The 15,873-nt window shown below is 39.6% G+C and overlaps 1 protein-coding gene across 7 annotated transcripts in view; it reads right to left on the reverse strand.

Moving 5' to 3' along the window:
* The window catches only part of TENM3 (teneurin transmembrane protein 3), a 1,405,686-nt gene that overhangs the window by 770,254 nt on the left and 619,559 nt on the right, over positions 1-15,873 (reverse strand). For all 7 annotated transcript variants that reach the window (XM_077144566.1, XM_077144565.1, XM_077144570.1 and 4 more), the window contains one exon: positions 11,013-11,094. The gene's annotated coding sequence lies outside the window, so the exon portion shown is untranslated. The remainder of the gene's footprint in view (positions 1-11,012; positions 11,095-15,873) is intronic.

Consider the following 15,873-nt stretch of genomic DNA (forward strand, 5'->3'; position numbering starts at 1 on the left):
CCCTTGACAAAAAGAGCCGGTCCCTCCGCCCTTATTTCTCATCTTCCATGACCATGTGGTGACTCAGTGGCCCAGTGGAGGGATTGTATAATGGGCTCTCAAGGAAAGGGCAAGTGAGGAGGACCTCTGAGCTGGAGCTCTGAGGTTAAGATGAGAAGGAGAAAGTGAAGGGCAAAGAAGCAAGTTTGGAGGCTAAGGAAATTAGAAGAAAATGTAAATCTCTGTTGCCAAGGGAGAAGGCAGCAATTGGTGGCAAATCATCCATAGCACAGCTGGCCCTTGAGAAATGATGCCTCTGACTTTAGTCCCTGGCCTATGTGGTCTGGAAGTCCATTTTCAACCCACTGACCAGGACCTCTGCTTGCCCACTTCTTCAACCCAATAGGGTCTAAATTCTGTACTTGGCTTCTCTTTCTTTCTTCCATCCCTTTGACACCGTGTTCTTGTTTCTGATGACAAAAGCTAAATTCAGTTGGGTTCTCTGATTGTCTAGCTGAGATTCTTGTTCATATATAAGTATCAGACCTCTTCAAGCAGTATCTTCATTGATTTTAGGGCTCACAATTGGTGACTGTGCCGGTTTGTATCTGTGGTGGACGCCAGAAAAGCCATGTCCTTTAATCTGCATTCAATATTGCTGGTTGGGAGCTTTTTAATTGTTCCCATGGAGATGTGACTCACTGAATTGTAGGTGGTAACTTTTGATTAGATGGCGTCCATGGAGTTGTGACTCTACCCATCCCAGGTGGGTCTTGATTAGTACTGGAATCCTTTAAAAGAGGAATCATTTTGGAGAGAGAGTGAATGATGAGAGAGAGTGAGCGGTGAGATCCATGAGAACAGAGAGCCACAAGAACCACGAGAGCTCATGTAGGTAGCGACTTTAGGAGATGAAGAAGGAAAGCGCCCCCAGGGGAGCTTCATGAAACAAGAAGCCTGGAGAGAAAGCTAGCAGATGTGGCCATGTTTGTCACGTCTTTCCAGTTGAGAGACAAACCCTGAATGTGACCGGCTTTCTTTGAACCAAGGTATCTTTTCCTGGATACCTTAGATTGGACATTTCCATAGCTTTGCCTTAATTGGGGCACTTTCACAGCCTTAGGACTGTAAACGTGCAACTTAATAAATTCCCTCTTTTAAAAGCTGTTCCATTTCTGGTATATTGTATTCCAGCAGCTAGTAAATTGGAACAGTGTCTTAAGGAAGAATATAAAGCAAAGCCAAGATTTCTCAACGTTGGTACCCTTGACCATCTGTGCCCCAAAATTCTTTGTTGTGGGAAGCCATCTTGTGCAGTGCACATGTTTAGTAGCACTCTTGGCCTCTACCCACTGGATGCCAGGAGCATCCCTCTCTCTGGTTGTACCCAACCAAAATGTCTCTTGATGTTGCTAAATGAAGACTGATGGGCACAATTCCCCCTGGCTGAGAACACTGATCTAAGCACTTTAAGTGAAACTTTAGTGCATTTTACTAATTATCTTAATTACTTAAAATATTTTAATTCTTGGAGAATGGTTTTCAAGATGAGGGAGTAGGGAACTCTAGGATTTATTCTGTCCTATAGGGCAGCTAGTACACAGCCAGGAACTGTCTGAAACAACTGTGTGTGGGTGCTCCGAAGACCAGAAGAATATCATACATCATCCAGAGAAGAGTGGAAGGAAGAGACGGATAAACTGTGGTGCAGATGTGTGAGTAGATCCCGCCATGCTGTGGAGGCTAGTACCCAGCACCCCCCACCCCACCCCCGCCCAGGTGTGACAGACTGCCTTGGGAGCCCCACCCTGGCTGGACACAGAAGCCCTCTTTCCCCCAATGGGAATGGGGTGGGGGTGGAGGGCAGGGCTGGGTGCCCATTGCCCTTTTGATTAGTGAATCCTGAATGCTGGGTTCCCGCTCCAAGAACAGCTACACTTTCAACTCACCCAGCACAGAAAGCAGCCAGAAGCTTCTGTTTCAATCCAGTCCCAGGCAGGGGTGGAAATGGGGCTGATCTAGAGACAAAGAAACTTCTCAGGGTTAGGGGATGGTGGGAAGTAAGGTTTGCTGAAAGGCAGCTCTTCCCTAAGAAAGAGGAGGGGGCAGGGGCATGGCCCAGGGTAGTTTGCTGAGGTTGATTCAAGAATTCAGATCACAGGGTCCGGGACCTGATCAACAGTTCCAGTCGGCCCCAGCAATAAGAGGCCAGAGCCAGGGTTTCAACCAGGCCCCCAGAAGGGGTGGAGTCAGTTGAGAATTAAAGGCACAGGACCCCTTTAGGACTGTGGGGAACTGCTGGCCAAAGAGTGCCCTCTGCTGGGGAGAGCAGGAAAGCACAGAGTGAATAAATTTTTTTTTTCTTTAGTATGTTTTAACTCTTTAAATCTTGAGTAACTAATTGTGTTGGACAGGGTGGCTTTTACTATCACCATAAATTATTTTACCAGATAATATTACATTTATTCCTAACAAGCAAGTGATTAGGAGATATTTGTTAAATAAATAAATGATGCTTTTTTAAGAAAAGGAAAATGTTCATTTGCTTTTATTTTTGTTATTTATTTTTTTCTTTTTCTTTTTTGCTTCATTTGCTTTTAGCTCTGGTCAATGAGTCTTGTAAACAGCCTCTTTCTACCATATTAACTGGAATAGCAGACAAAATAAGAGCAGACACGGGCTAAAGGCTCACCAGGCTGTGGGTGTGTGACGTCCTTCTATCTGCCACTGTAAACTCTAGTGGCTGCAGGGGATCTCTGGAGACCCTATGACCATCACTGTGACCAAACCTCTGTACAAATCTCCTTCCTCTTCTTAATTCTTACTGCTCTGAAGTACCATGAACCACTTTATTTGATGCATTTTGCTAATGACTTATTCCCTTAAAAAATTAAGAACTCTTTGCAGGACAGATACATGTTTGTTTCTTTTTTTATTCCCTCCAGGGTCCTAGCACAATGCCATGCAAACTTAAATAAATACATTTTTAAGGATGTGCCCCTGACTTTAAGGACTCAATTTCTCCTGTAAGCCATTTTTCTCAAATGTAAGCCATCTGAAAAAGCTGCAGTTTTCAGCCTCTGAGTTTTAACTCTTTTTTTCTGCCTGAAGCACCAACCCCAAGTTCTTTATTGTTCAAAAATCTATACATGATCCTGCCCCCAAAATACTTACCTATTATCACAGATCTCACATACATTAAAGAGTCACCATCTAAACTGTCCGGGATGCAGTGAGCCATCACTAGCACACACATCCTTCTTAGGTTTCCCCTTTCGTCTTAAATAGTCATCAGATCTTTTTTGGAGTACCACTTGACCTTGATTTTGTAATTTGGCATTTAATGTAATTACGATCTTAAAAATTTATCAAGAGCAGGAATACGTCTTATATGAGCAAGAGACACCATACATGAGTGCTTTGCCTTCTGAACTGCCCAACTGACTCTAATGGGGGGTGTTTGAAATGGGAGTAGAGGATGCAGGAGGCGATACCCGCGACACTAGATTGCTGACCACTCTGAAGAGAAGAAGAGCCGAACTGCTTTCCCCACGCACCTCCCACTGTCCCTTTCTAGGACGGAGGAAAGGAACTCTTCAAACTGGCTACACAGCACAGGAAGGTAGGTCTTGAGGTCAAAATCTGATACAGGGGAGGGAGTACTGAGCCACGGTTTTCTTTGCACACATCATTCTCCAGATAAAGGCACACAGCACTTGTGTAGATGCACCCTAAGATCCTGCTTACACCAAAGAACTTCTGTTCGTGAAGTGTGTCAATGGCAAGTAATTGAACAGGGAGAAAGGATAATAGGCAGATCTATAGCTGGACATATAAATAGACACAACAAATGTGAGCCCACAAATTGCCTGCCCCCCACTGTAGAAACTCTCCTTGAGGAACTCTGAGAAGTACCAACTAATGCCTGACCCCCCATGCTATTTAGGTCAGCCAACTATAAAAAAAAAAAAATCACAGCAAAAGAACCTACAGTTGGTCGGAAGGAGTTACATAAAGCTTCCTTAATTGACCACATCAGAGCAGGTTTTGAACTTCTTGCATGAAAACAACTTGCCATTCATGCTGATAACACAATTGACAATGAGGTTTTACTTTAAGTGTTTGAGAATAATAGAAACATTATTTTTAAATAAATGTGTTACAATACGCAGCCAGTGTTTTCAAAAGCATCATCTGCTCCCCTTTTAGAGAGAGAGGTTGCTGTATTGTTGGAAAACTGTGATTGGCTGTGATGAAATTTTTTTCGATAAACAGTGTCGAGGGTTTTTTGTTTTTTTTTTGGCATTTGAATGGTATATGTGTAAAAGAAAGAAATTTCCTTTATAAAGGTATGAAAAATATCTTTTACCCTGACCATGCTATTCAGTTGAAGTTACCTTTGTTAATCCAACTGTGTTTTATTATGTTCACAAATTGAATACATTCACATCTCACTCTTCTACAGATTTTCTGCAGTGGGATAATTTTTCACTATTATTCGTACCTAGACTTTACAAGTTAACAGGGAGGAGGTTTATCTGGTGATATCAATGTACCTGAATGAAGCGAACATCACAAAATCTGTGAGCAAGTAAATAATCTCAGGAGCATGAGAAAAGAGAGAAAAAGGAATAGAAACAGGTAGAATTCTGTGAAATCAATATTTTACTTTGATATTCACCTATACCTTTAAGTCTATACCTGTAATTTCATTAATTTAAAAATAACCAGCTATTAAATAGCAATGCCTTTCTGGTTAAACATATTTTATCATGACTTTGTACCCACCATCATTTGAACTCTGGCATATCTAGGTTTGTACAAGAAGGAATTTTGCTAAAATGGTGGGTGGCTTATGAAAATTTACTTTTGGCATACAACATTGAAAATGATTAAATGAATTTCTATATGACAGACAATTGGTGAAATATGAGGGGAACGTGAAGCAGTTCATTTAAGTGGTTCCTGGGTAGCAACCACCACCTCCCATAAACTATTCCTTGGGGCCACTGCTGGGCTCATTTGCTAGGACATTTTTTATCTGGTCAGACTCATGAAGCAAGAAAGAAATCAGCTATGGGGAAACTGCTTCACAAAAAACTTCACAACCACGCAAGATTTCAGTAAAAAAGATCTCAAAGTCCCTTCCTTCTAATCAGGTTTGGTCTGGAAATACATACAGCAGATGCGGGGGTGGGCAGTGAGGAGGTGGTGGCTGGATGTGGTTAGACGAGGCACCAATACGATATCAAAATCCAAAAGAGGGAAGGACAGAAGACTCTGAGTTGTTGCTTCCCTGCCCTGTGCGGAGGTGAAGAGTATCAGTCTTGGTTATCAGAAACTGTTCTAGTTTGCTAGCTGCCGGAATGCAACACACCAGAGATGGATTGACTTTTAATAAAAGGGGATTTATTTCGTTTATTCTTCAGAGGTAAGGCAGCTAACTTTCCACTGAGATTCTGTCTTACATGGGAGGGAACAGGGTGATCTCTGCTGGCTTTCTCTCCAGGCCTCTGGGTTCCAATAACTTTCCCCGGGGTGATTCCTTTCTGTATCTCCAAAGAGCCTGGGCTGAGTGCTGAGTGCTGAGATGAGGTATGCTGAGCTGCTTGGGCTGTGCTATGTTGAACTCTCTCATTTAAGCACCAGCCAATTAAGTCAAACATCATTCATTACAGCAGGCACGCCTCCTAGCCGACTGCAGATGTAATCAGCAACAGGTGAGGTTCACGTACCATTGGCTCATGTCCACAGCAACAGAACTAGGTGCCTTCACCTGGCCAAGTTGACAACTGAATCTAACTACCACAGAAGCCATCTCTGAGCTCCTAGATCAGAGATGACTTTATTACTTCCTAGAAAAAGGGTCCATTTATTCATTCATTCAACAAATACTTATTTATGGAGCTTTTACTGTGTACTCAATATGTATTGTGCAAGTTTCAGGGATAAACCGACAAACAAAATGATCATGGCCCTTTCCGTTGTGGAGTTCTCTGAAACCTGAGATGGCAGCTGAGCTTTTCTGCTTTCCACTCCCTATTTATTAAGCTTATTTATTTCTGGTATCTTCCATAAAGCAGAGCTTTCTATTCAGAACATAATCAGAAACGTAACTTTGAGAGAACACTGGCTGTTGCCTACATTTCCTGGAGGTAAAACTTTTCAACATTCATTGCAACTCCCTAAATCTCACTGCAGTGTGATCAGAGAGGTAGAATTTTAGAAGCCTGAATTGCGGCTGCTCCATTTAAAAACTTCTCGGCATTGCCTATTTCCATTCTTTTTCCACTCACCTGATTTAGAACTTCCTCCCCTCTCAGTCAGTAAAACATGTTAACATATAAAAACATTGCAAATATCTGCATCAACTCCTGGTTCTTAGGAAAGGAAGTGAAAAACAGAAACCTGTTAGAGAACATGGTGTTCTTATGAAATAATTACCCCAATCAGTAATAATAGCTTCAATTTACTGAGCATTATTTCCACATGTGTCTTGATATATATATTAATCAAATTTGTCTTCATAAAATACAGGTAGGGAGATATTACTATCCCCATTTTAAAAATTAGGAAAACGAGCTGTGGAGCGATTAATTAACATTGCCAAGATTTCAGAGTTAGAAAACAATAGAATAAGAATCGGAAACTAGGTCACCGAGTTCTAAAGCCCATGCTCTCTTCATTACAACAAACTGCATCCCATGTAGAGTTGCATTTATATAATTTTTTTACTGATTTGAAAACTGAAGCCAAAAATGTCCCATATATTAAAAAAAAAAGAAAAACAAACAAACAAAAAACCTCTCCATATTATCCCTCAGGAAATACTTTCTCCGGTTTTTGCATTAATTAACAGAAGGCCTTGTTCCCCTGCCCTCGAACATCTTGCTTTGCCCCTCTCCCAACTGCTCCCTGTGGGTGGCATTGGAAAGGGTAACTCTCCATGGGTCAGCGATGACTTGAGCCCCAGGTTGTGAAGCGAGTGCTTGTTCTCAGGCCGGGAAGGTGAGGTTTTGAGGACACCCCTTTATTCCAATCGGCCTTAGCTCTTGGGGCCAGGCTTCGGTTCAGAGGGTACTGGGGGTGCAGGAAGTCTCAGCACAGGCACCGCCACTGCAGGGTGTTCTCCAAGCCCCCACTTTCCATCTGTGCCCATCTGGCTGGAAGGGGATGCACGGCCAAGCCCCGTGCACCTGTGCAGAGAGGTCTGCCATAGCACTTTCCCTAACTTGGTCTGAGACTAATTACGCTGTCGATTTTAAGGACCTTGAAATTCTAGAGACTTTAAGTCTATGAGGGCAATGCTTTATATTTTTAATATGATATACAAATCTATAGTTTTTTTTTTTAATTGAGGCAAAGTACCACTTTGGCTATAGACACAGAACAGACATGACCGTTACACTTAGAAATCCCCTCCTCTAAATTCAGATGCAAATATTAACAATCAGAGCATTGAATTGGCTTGATTACTCCCTTGGCACAGGCATCCCAAGCCTCCCTGAAATCAGCCTGACAGTTTTCAAGCCCCAGCACTGCCCTTCCTTGTCTCAGGCCACACCCGGAAGCACCAGCCCACGTGGCTGAAGGTCCAGGCTCAGAGATAACTCTGTTCATTCAGGAGGAAGGGGTGTAGTAAGAGAAATTACAAGATGGCACCGATTTAAAACTCTTAACTTTTCCCTTGCATCAGATGCTGTATCTGCAAAATACCCAACCATCCAGATGAAAAGTAAAATTTGTAGTCAGCCACTCTGATTTTTGTTCTGTGAGACAACAAACATAGAGCTACTTATGATCATCAGAGTGCCTTACTTCATTTTTTGACATTGTTAATTTATGCTGTTTCTTTCATCTCATCCATTTCTTTGATTATCCGCCAAATAGTGATACAATCAGCTTTCAATCCCGCTTTCAATCCCAAGTAGTGGCAAAGAGGGACTACTCAGTTTGAGTGTTATGTGGGTTCCTTGCTTCCCCTTTTCTTTTAGTTACTGTTGATGCAGCAAGAAAAAAATAAGAAAAATTGTATTCAAGTCAAAGGCTTTGCAAAGAAGTTTGCAATTTTATAAAAGCCTGGTAAAGGGCAGAGCTTACTGACTAAAAGCAATAGCCTTGACTTATCTGTGGATTTCAAATATTTATGTTATTCCTTCTCTGCACTTCTGAAACAGACCATCTAATATTTTACATGTTTTCCATTCTTCCCATCGACTCTTATAACCAAAGCAGGTTCTGTGTCATGGAAATCATGTGATATTTACTTTTAGGTGCCATTTTTGTGAAACATCATTTGGTAGTTTCACAGGAAACTAGGAAGTATTTCTGAGTACTGATTAGGTGAAATATCTGGGTAAACTTCAGAAATACAAACAGCATTTACAATCACACTAAAAATAACATTAGCTTCGATTAAAAGCATATTGTTATATCTGGTTCAAATCAAACCAGGAAAACTCTCAAAATCTTTCTACACTTCAGAGAGATTCTTTTAGAGTGTTTTTGTTTGGTTTTCTATTTCTTTGTATGTTTTTTATTTTTCTTTTCCTTCCTTTTCCTTTGTTTCTCTCCCTCCCTTCCTTCCTTCTTTTCTTTTTACTCTTTTCCTAGATTAGAAAATGTGTAGTTGTCTCGTTTGATTGACAATTTGGGGGTATGCATATGATAACTTTTGTTTTCTATCAAAATATATGCTTATAGGTGTGCATTTAAGGCAGTAGCCTAGCTACACAGCAGACACTATCATGTATGAAAAGTTATCACTCAAAGTGGATCTCAGAGGAGCACTAAAACATTCAAGTTCATATATTAGCTATTAAAGACTAAATGCTTGTCCTAGAGAACCTCCTGGTAGAGAAGAGTGCTTTTCCTGAATTGACAAGGGAAGGCTTTGCAATGAGGGCACTTAAAAGATAAGGGGAGGTTGCTATGTTTTATTATAGTGGCATTCATAGAAAGTGTTTTTTCTAAGGTGAAATGCTGGAGACCTGAAGGAATCTCCTCAACAATGGGCTTTAGAGAACCAAAGCCTTTAGATTACTTCTGCGCTGAATATTGAGCTATATTTTTATAGAAGAAAACACATGGGTGATTTCATTTTAGAGAGCCTAAAATCAGGTGTGTGGTTCTCATTAGTAATTAAAGGAGCTGTGCACCTAATTCCCTGATTACTTCAATGATAATTTATCCAAAAATGTAATTTGTCTGAAGTCCGTTATATGAACTATACAGACACGTTTTTCCCAGAGTGTGTCTTAGCTATGATTCTCATTGGAATGGTAAAGAAAGTCAGAAGGAAGATTTGAGGAAAATACCAGCAAAGCAATTTAGATGAATCACTTCCAATCCAGTCTATGTATATTGCATGTACATTTCTCAGGTCTTGTTTCTATATCCTGTATGCAAAACATGAGTCTAACATTTTTATTGAGGGATTAAAGAACAGTTACCGAGGAAATATGCAATGGTAAATTATTAAAACCTACTTGTATTAACTGATTTATCTTAATAGAAAAATTTCACCATTACCTAAACTGAGATCGAGGGAAGAGAGAAACCCTGCATGGAGGAGATGGCACAGAGTGCAGCCATTCATTCTGGAGCTTTACTTTAGTTTTGATTAATTACTCACTGAGTAGTAAGAAAGTGTGCGTGTACACACAAGAACAGTTATTAAAGGACTCTCATTGCTTTTCTCTAAGCCGTCCTTAAGGGAAAAGAAAAAAACAGTGCCTGAGAAGGATATTAAAAGAAAACAACAGCAGTTCTGCTATTTTATGTAATGATTAAACCACAATTTTATACTTAAAAAAAAAAAACTTTCTATCTTATTTTCACCCTTCTGTAAGCTGAAAAGCACAAAAATATTTTCTGCAAGAGCTGAATTTATGCCACTTTTAATATGGGGAAATAAAAGAAAAGATCTCTTGTTTTGGATATAAAATTAATACAAATATAGTAACCTGAGTATACAATAATATCAATAAAAACCCACAGCTTTTGACAAATACTCAAGATGAAGTCACATCCTCTAAACTTCTCCAATTATTATTTTTAATCTTAAAAAAGCATACTTGTTGTCTTTGAATGAATAGCACCAAAAAGAAATATGCCCAAGCAACTCATTTTTTTCTGATGTAAAATGCTATCATTCCTATATACTTCTGTTTCATAAGTTACAAAGACTTTTCCTCCATCAGAAATTTTTACTGAATTTTGTAGTAGAAGAAACAAACTGCCAGTTAGCAGGAGGCAAGGAAACACAAGAGCTCAACTCATTAAGCCCAAAGAGCCAGGCACTTTTTGAATGATTTACTCTAGAAAACTCGGTCTTCTAGGCATATTACTGTATATACAACCTGAGCGGACACTTATCAGGTTTTTTGTTGTAAATTCTTTTGTAGTTTCCTGGTAGAAGACACTTTCCATTTTGTGGAAATTGCTCAGAATATGGCTTTAAATGAATCTGTTCACAAGGTTCAAAAGCTTTAAATTACCAGAACATGGTTCCCATTGAGAAAACGCACTGAGCTATATCAAAGAGAGAGAAAAAGTAACCAGGTACAAGTTTAATTCCCTAAGGTTGCCATGTAAGTGCTGCTCAGAAAGGATTAAGACTTCCTGAGAACAAGAGAGCTCCCAAACAAATCACTTCCAAAGTAGGGGAAACACACATTCTACCATCCATTGTGTTTGGTATACTCTAGTCTAATAGAAAATTCTCTCTACTTAAAGCGCAGAGAGTTTCTTTTAGAAGTGCTACATGCTTCTCATTTTGCAGGAAAGAAAGACTGTAGAAATGCATTGTTTTCATACCATCAGAGATACAAAAAATCAGACTGATTATACTTTTAGGACTCATTTATCTACAGCTAATTCATGACGGTTAACAGCACAAGTAATGGGCTACAGAGTAAACTGTAGCTTAGAGCAAGCAGCTTATTTTTTTCAGGATAAACAATCTCTATGTTTTAAGAAGTCTTTTTATCTCATTTGGCAAGTCTGGAAACATTTTAGTCCCTGGGACTTACCTTCTCTTCTTCTTTAAGAGGTACTTAGTTCTCTTGTTTGTATAGAAAGTTGAAGTCACTTTGTCTTAGAAGAGCAGGAAATCTAGAATAAAACAACAAAAGATATAAATCCAAAGTAATCTGATCAGCTGTTTACATCACTTTTAGTCCTGAAAACGTTTAAAAATTAATCATAGGATTTGGCTTTGGCGACCACTGACTTTTGGGACATAGTTTGGTCAGAACAGGATAATTTGGTCAACTAACAAGAGGAAGAAAATTAGATCACGATAAGAAGAGTAGCAGAGTGGAAAGAAATGTTTTTGATAATGATTTTGGTTTTGGCTGCTTAGGGATAAGCTGTCCCGAGCATGCTGATAAAATGAGTGCGTGGGCAGTGACGAGAGAAAGGCTGCAGATGTTGGAAAAAGGGGTGTGGAGGGCTGGTGTAATTAAGATCAAGGGTGGGTGAGAAGTTTGGCTTATAAAGGAGGAGAGAAGTCATTTTCTTTGAGGCATGAAGGAGAAAGTCATTTGTTAAAAAGGAAATGGATGGAATTAGTGACTTGAGAATTGAGAAATATGAAAAAGCCCTGGTAAGGCTGCACTACAGAATATGATTTGGTGTAAAAAAAATAAATAGACAACAGGCCAAGAAGGAAGACAGTGAGTTTGAATAGGATAGGTTTACCACAGACCTAGTGGAGACATTTTTATGATTTTCCCAGGGAAATCTACAAACTGAGAGTATAAAAGTTGAAGCCAACTCAGGGTTGGGGATTTGTTAATCAACAATTCAGAAAGTTAAGGAGGTATCAAAGAAATGGAGAAATCAATAACTTTGGAGATTGGACTGGATATTTCAGTTGATTGACCAACACTTTCCTTCCCTCCCTCCCTTCCCTTCCTTCCTCCCTCTTCCCTTTTCTTCTTTCCTCTCCTCTCCCTTCTTTCCTGTTTTTCTTCATTTATTCATTTCTTTAAGAGATATTTACTGAATGCTTTCTCTCTTCTAGGCAATGTGCCAGGCACCAAATAGGAATGGAAAGTGGCTCTTAAATCACGAATTTTTGGAGGGGATATGGTTTCTCCTGGTACTTCTTTCTCCTTAATCGTATTAGTAACACTTACCTATCTCAGTCTAACTCTCTCTCTCTATATGTATGGGTATAGTGTGTGTATGTATCAATATATGTGTGTTACATCATTACTCACGTTTGTCTTATTTCACACATTAGTTCATATAAGTGTTTCATAAGTGGGTCCCTGACTTAGGGTACTCTCTACTTACATCCTAAATATTTTCATTTAAAAACCTCTGTACTCCTTACAGACTGTGTATCTAAGAATGTGGTTTTGCAACAGAGCTGCTGCTGCACAGAGAATAGCTACTATACATGAACAGGAATGAAGGGAGTTTTCTGCAGAATATCAAGAGGGGAGAGGGTGGTGGAGGACAGACGAAGCCTCCTGAAATTGGAAACGGTTTCTTGAGTGGGGAAAAGTGATTCAGTTCTGGCATGTGGTCATCTTTTCATGGATCAGGAGTCCTTGACTGAACGAACAAAAATAAAGTCATCTTTTAACCGAAAAAAAAAGGCATGCTCGTGTTAGAGCCGCTGTGCTTTGGAAAGAAAAGTGAGCAGCTAAATAAGGAGCAGTGGCAACTCTGCAGTGCAGAGGACCTGAAATCCTTCCTGAAAACCCAGACTTTTGCTGAGTGTTCCAGGGAGCTGGATTTGAATTTCTTCTTTTAAATTGTATATTTTAGTTTCTTATAGATATTCAAGATGTTTATAGCCCTGCATTGGTGTTTGATTCACGTCTGTGCAGCTCTTTCCCCGTGTAGTTTTTGAAATGTGGCCGTACTAGAGCACTCAGTGAAGTGTCCGGCTGGGCTCAGGGACTGCAGCTCTGAACAAGCACGTGGCCTGAAACCTCAAAATGCCAATGAAAATAGAACTCCGGTGCCATTTGTCCAACTCCTGTTTGTAAGATGCTTAAAGTGAAGGTTCTGAAACCAACCTGCCAGCTAATGAATCCTAGTTTGTCAAGTAACTGCCATTTTTGCATAATCTTGAGCAAGATTCTTAATCACACAAGGCCATAATTACTTCCCCTTTACAAATGGGGAAAATAATGATACCTTTCCATGGGCTTGTTATAAGGGTGAAATAAGTTAATATTTATAAAGCATTTAGGAGCCTGCTACCTAGGATTTAAAATAATTAAAAATTTTAAATTATAATTATAATTTATATTTATAAACTAAGCCAAAATAATTTTGTCCTACTCAGCTCAAATCATTGCTCCTAACACCAGAAATAGAATCTTAACTAATAACAGGAAATTTTAAATGGATGCTTGTCCATGGGTTATAAGATCTATCAGATTCAAAATAAAACTAGTTCCTATTCTTCTAGAACCAACTAGTTTCTCAATAAGTATAGACTATCCTGAAATAAAAGACTCAGGACAGAAACTATATTGAAAAGGCTCATGTAAACTCAGGCAAAGTGGAGAAAATGTGATGACAATTTTTTTTTACTGTCATTAGGTTTTATCTTTTAGAGTGATTAAATTTTTCTTAAATCTTAATGTCTTCATACAATGAATACGTGCTATGCTTCCCACCAAGTTTCAATTTTAGTTTGAAACAAAGCACAGTGAGCATAAACAATAAGACACGGTTCTTTCTGTGTAAATTGATTAGCTTAACACCATAGGAAGAAAATGTATGCAAAGAAAATTTTAATATGCCAATGAAAACAGACAACATCATTCAATGAAAATCGCTGCTTTGCTCTTGAGGTGGCAGCTCACTTCTAGAGAAAAATTCTTAAACCCGATTCAACTGATACCAGACAAGTACCTAGTATGAAAATATAACTGATATAAAGGTTTGGTAAAATAGTCCAGAGAAGAATCTAAAACTGTACTTATATTTTCTAAAGAAGCTTCGAGGTGGAAATAATATGATATTTAAATTTAACAGAATGAGAGTGTAGGTGTAGGGAATTCTATTCTCATTTTTTGGTCATATCATTAGGGTAAATATGAAGAGTCATTACATTTTTAAAAGGACATAACACATAGGAGGAGGAGACATAGAGCAGTTTATTTTTTAAATTGACAAAGATTTAAAAACTATTATTAGAGAAATTGTGGGTTTCTAGAAAAATCATGCTTAACATACAGGATTCCCATATACTACTCTATTATTAACACCTTGCAATGACATGGTACATCTGCTATAATTGACAAAAATACATTTTTAAATAATTGTACCATTAAACATAGTTCATGGTTTTTTAACACAGAAAAATATCGTGAGGTCTGCCGACTGTCAAAACCAGGTTAGGAGAAATCTAAGAGTGGTGACTTCTATAAAAACAGTTTCCAAATTTGTTCAAGGGGTCATTATATGATGTGAAGGCAAAGCTAGATGACTGAAACACTAGATCCTTTGAAAAGTGCTAGAATTTATTCATTCATTTATTTTTTTAATTTGTTCAGCAAATAAGCTTATGTGCCTACTATGGCTTAGGTATTGTTTTAGGTTTTGGGGACTGTGCCAGTTTGAAACTGTTGTATACCCCAGAAAAGCCATGTTCTTTAATTCTTGTCAAAACTGTTGGGTGGGATCTTCTTGATTAAGTTGTCTCCATGGAGATGTGACCTACCCAATTGTGGGTAGGACCTTTTGATTAGGTGGTTTCCATGGGATGTGTCTCTACCCATTAATGGGTAATGTCTCTACCCATTAACTGTAAAAACAATAGGACACCAATGGTACTGAAGCTACGAGTACACCCACTATGAAGACCTAGGGTTCAACTCATACATAATCCCAACAACAGACCTTAAACCCGGTGAACTACGACTGTTAGAAGGGTTGCTTCTAACAGCAAGGTAGGGTTGCTTACTGGAGTCCTTTAACAGGGAACCATTTTTCAAAAAGCTTGAGAGCCCACACAGCCAGAGACCTTCAGAGATACAGAAGGAAAACACGCCTGGGGAATTCTTATGAAATGAGAAGCCAGGAGGGAAAGCTAGTTGAGCTCACCATGTGCTTTCCCAAGCTGAGAGAGGTGTCCAGAAGCCAAAGACCCCAGCAGATGCCAGCCACCTGCCTTCCCATCTAACAGAGGGGTTCTGGACAGCATCAGCCTTTCTTGAATGAAGGCAACCTCTCTTTGGTGCCTTACTTTGGACATTTTTATAGCCTTCGAATTGTAAGCTTGCAACTTAATAAATTCCCTCCTTTAAAAGCCATTCTGTTTCTGGTATATTGCATTCCGGCAACCTTAGCAAACTAAAGCAGGGATATAAAGAAGTGCAAAAAGAGAGACAGCCTTTTTGTTCTCATGTAGCTGAGACAGATAATAAAATGATCACCAACTATAGCTGTATATGCACAACCTTGGGAAATGAGAAGACCATAGAGCAGAGAGATGGGACCTACCCTGAGAGACACATGGATGGCATCTTGAGGAGGTGGTGCTTGCAAAAGAGATCTGGAAGTTGATAGGGTCGGGCCCAACGTAAAACAAGAGTGGGACGTGAAGTGAAGAGCCTTGAAGCAGAAGGAAAGCATGTACGAGCACCTTGTGATGGGAGGGAGAATGGTGAGGGTGAAGAAATGAGAGAAGACCACTGTGGGCTTGGAGGCATGGGCTTGGGTGGTGCAGCAGCAGGAGGTGGGAGAGGACAGAGAAGATCCAACCATGGAAGGCTTGGTAGGTCACATCAAGGATTTTAATTTTTATCCTAAGAAATGGAAAGCCTTCGAAAGGATTTAAGCAGGAGATGTCGTCATGGTCATATTTGTGTTTTGAGAGTATGACTGTGACCATAGCTTGGGGAACTGGTTGGAAAAGCA

This window comes from Tamandua tetradactyla, chromosome 26 (assembly GCF_023851605.1).
Source record: "Tamandua tetradactyla isolate mTamTet1 chromosome 26, mTamTet1.pri, whole genome shotgun sequence".
Taxonomy (NCBI): domain Eukaryota; kingdom Metazoa; phylum Chordata; class Mammalia; order Pilosa; family Myrmecophagidae; genus Tamandua; species Tamandua tetradactyla.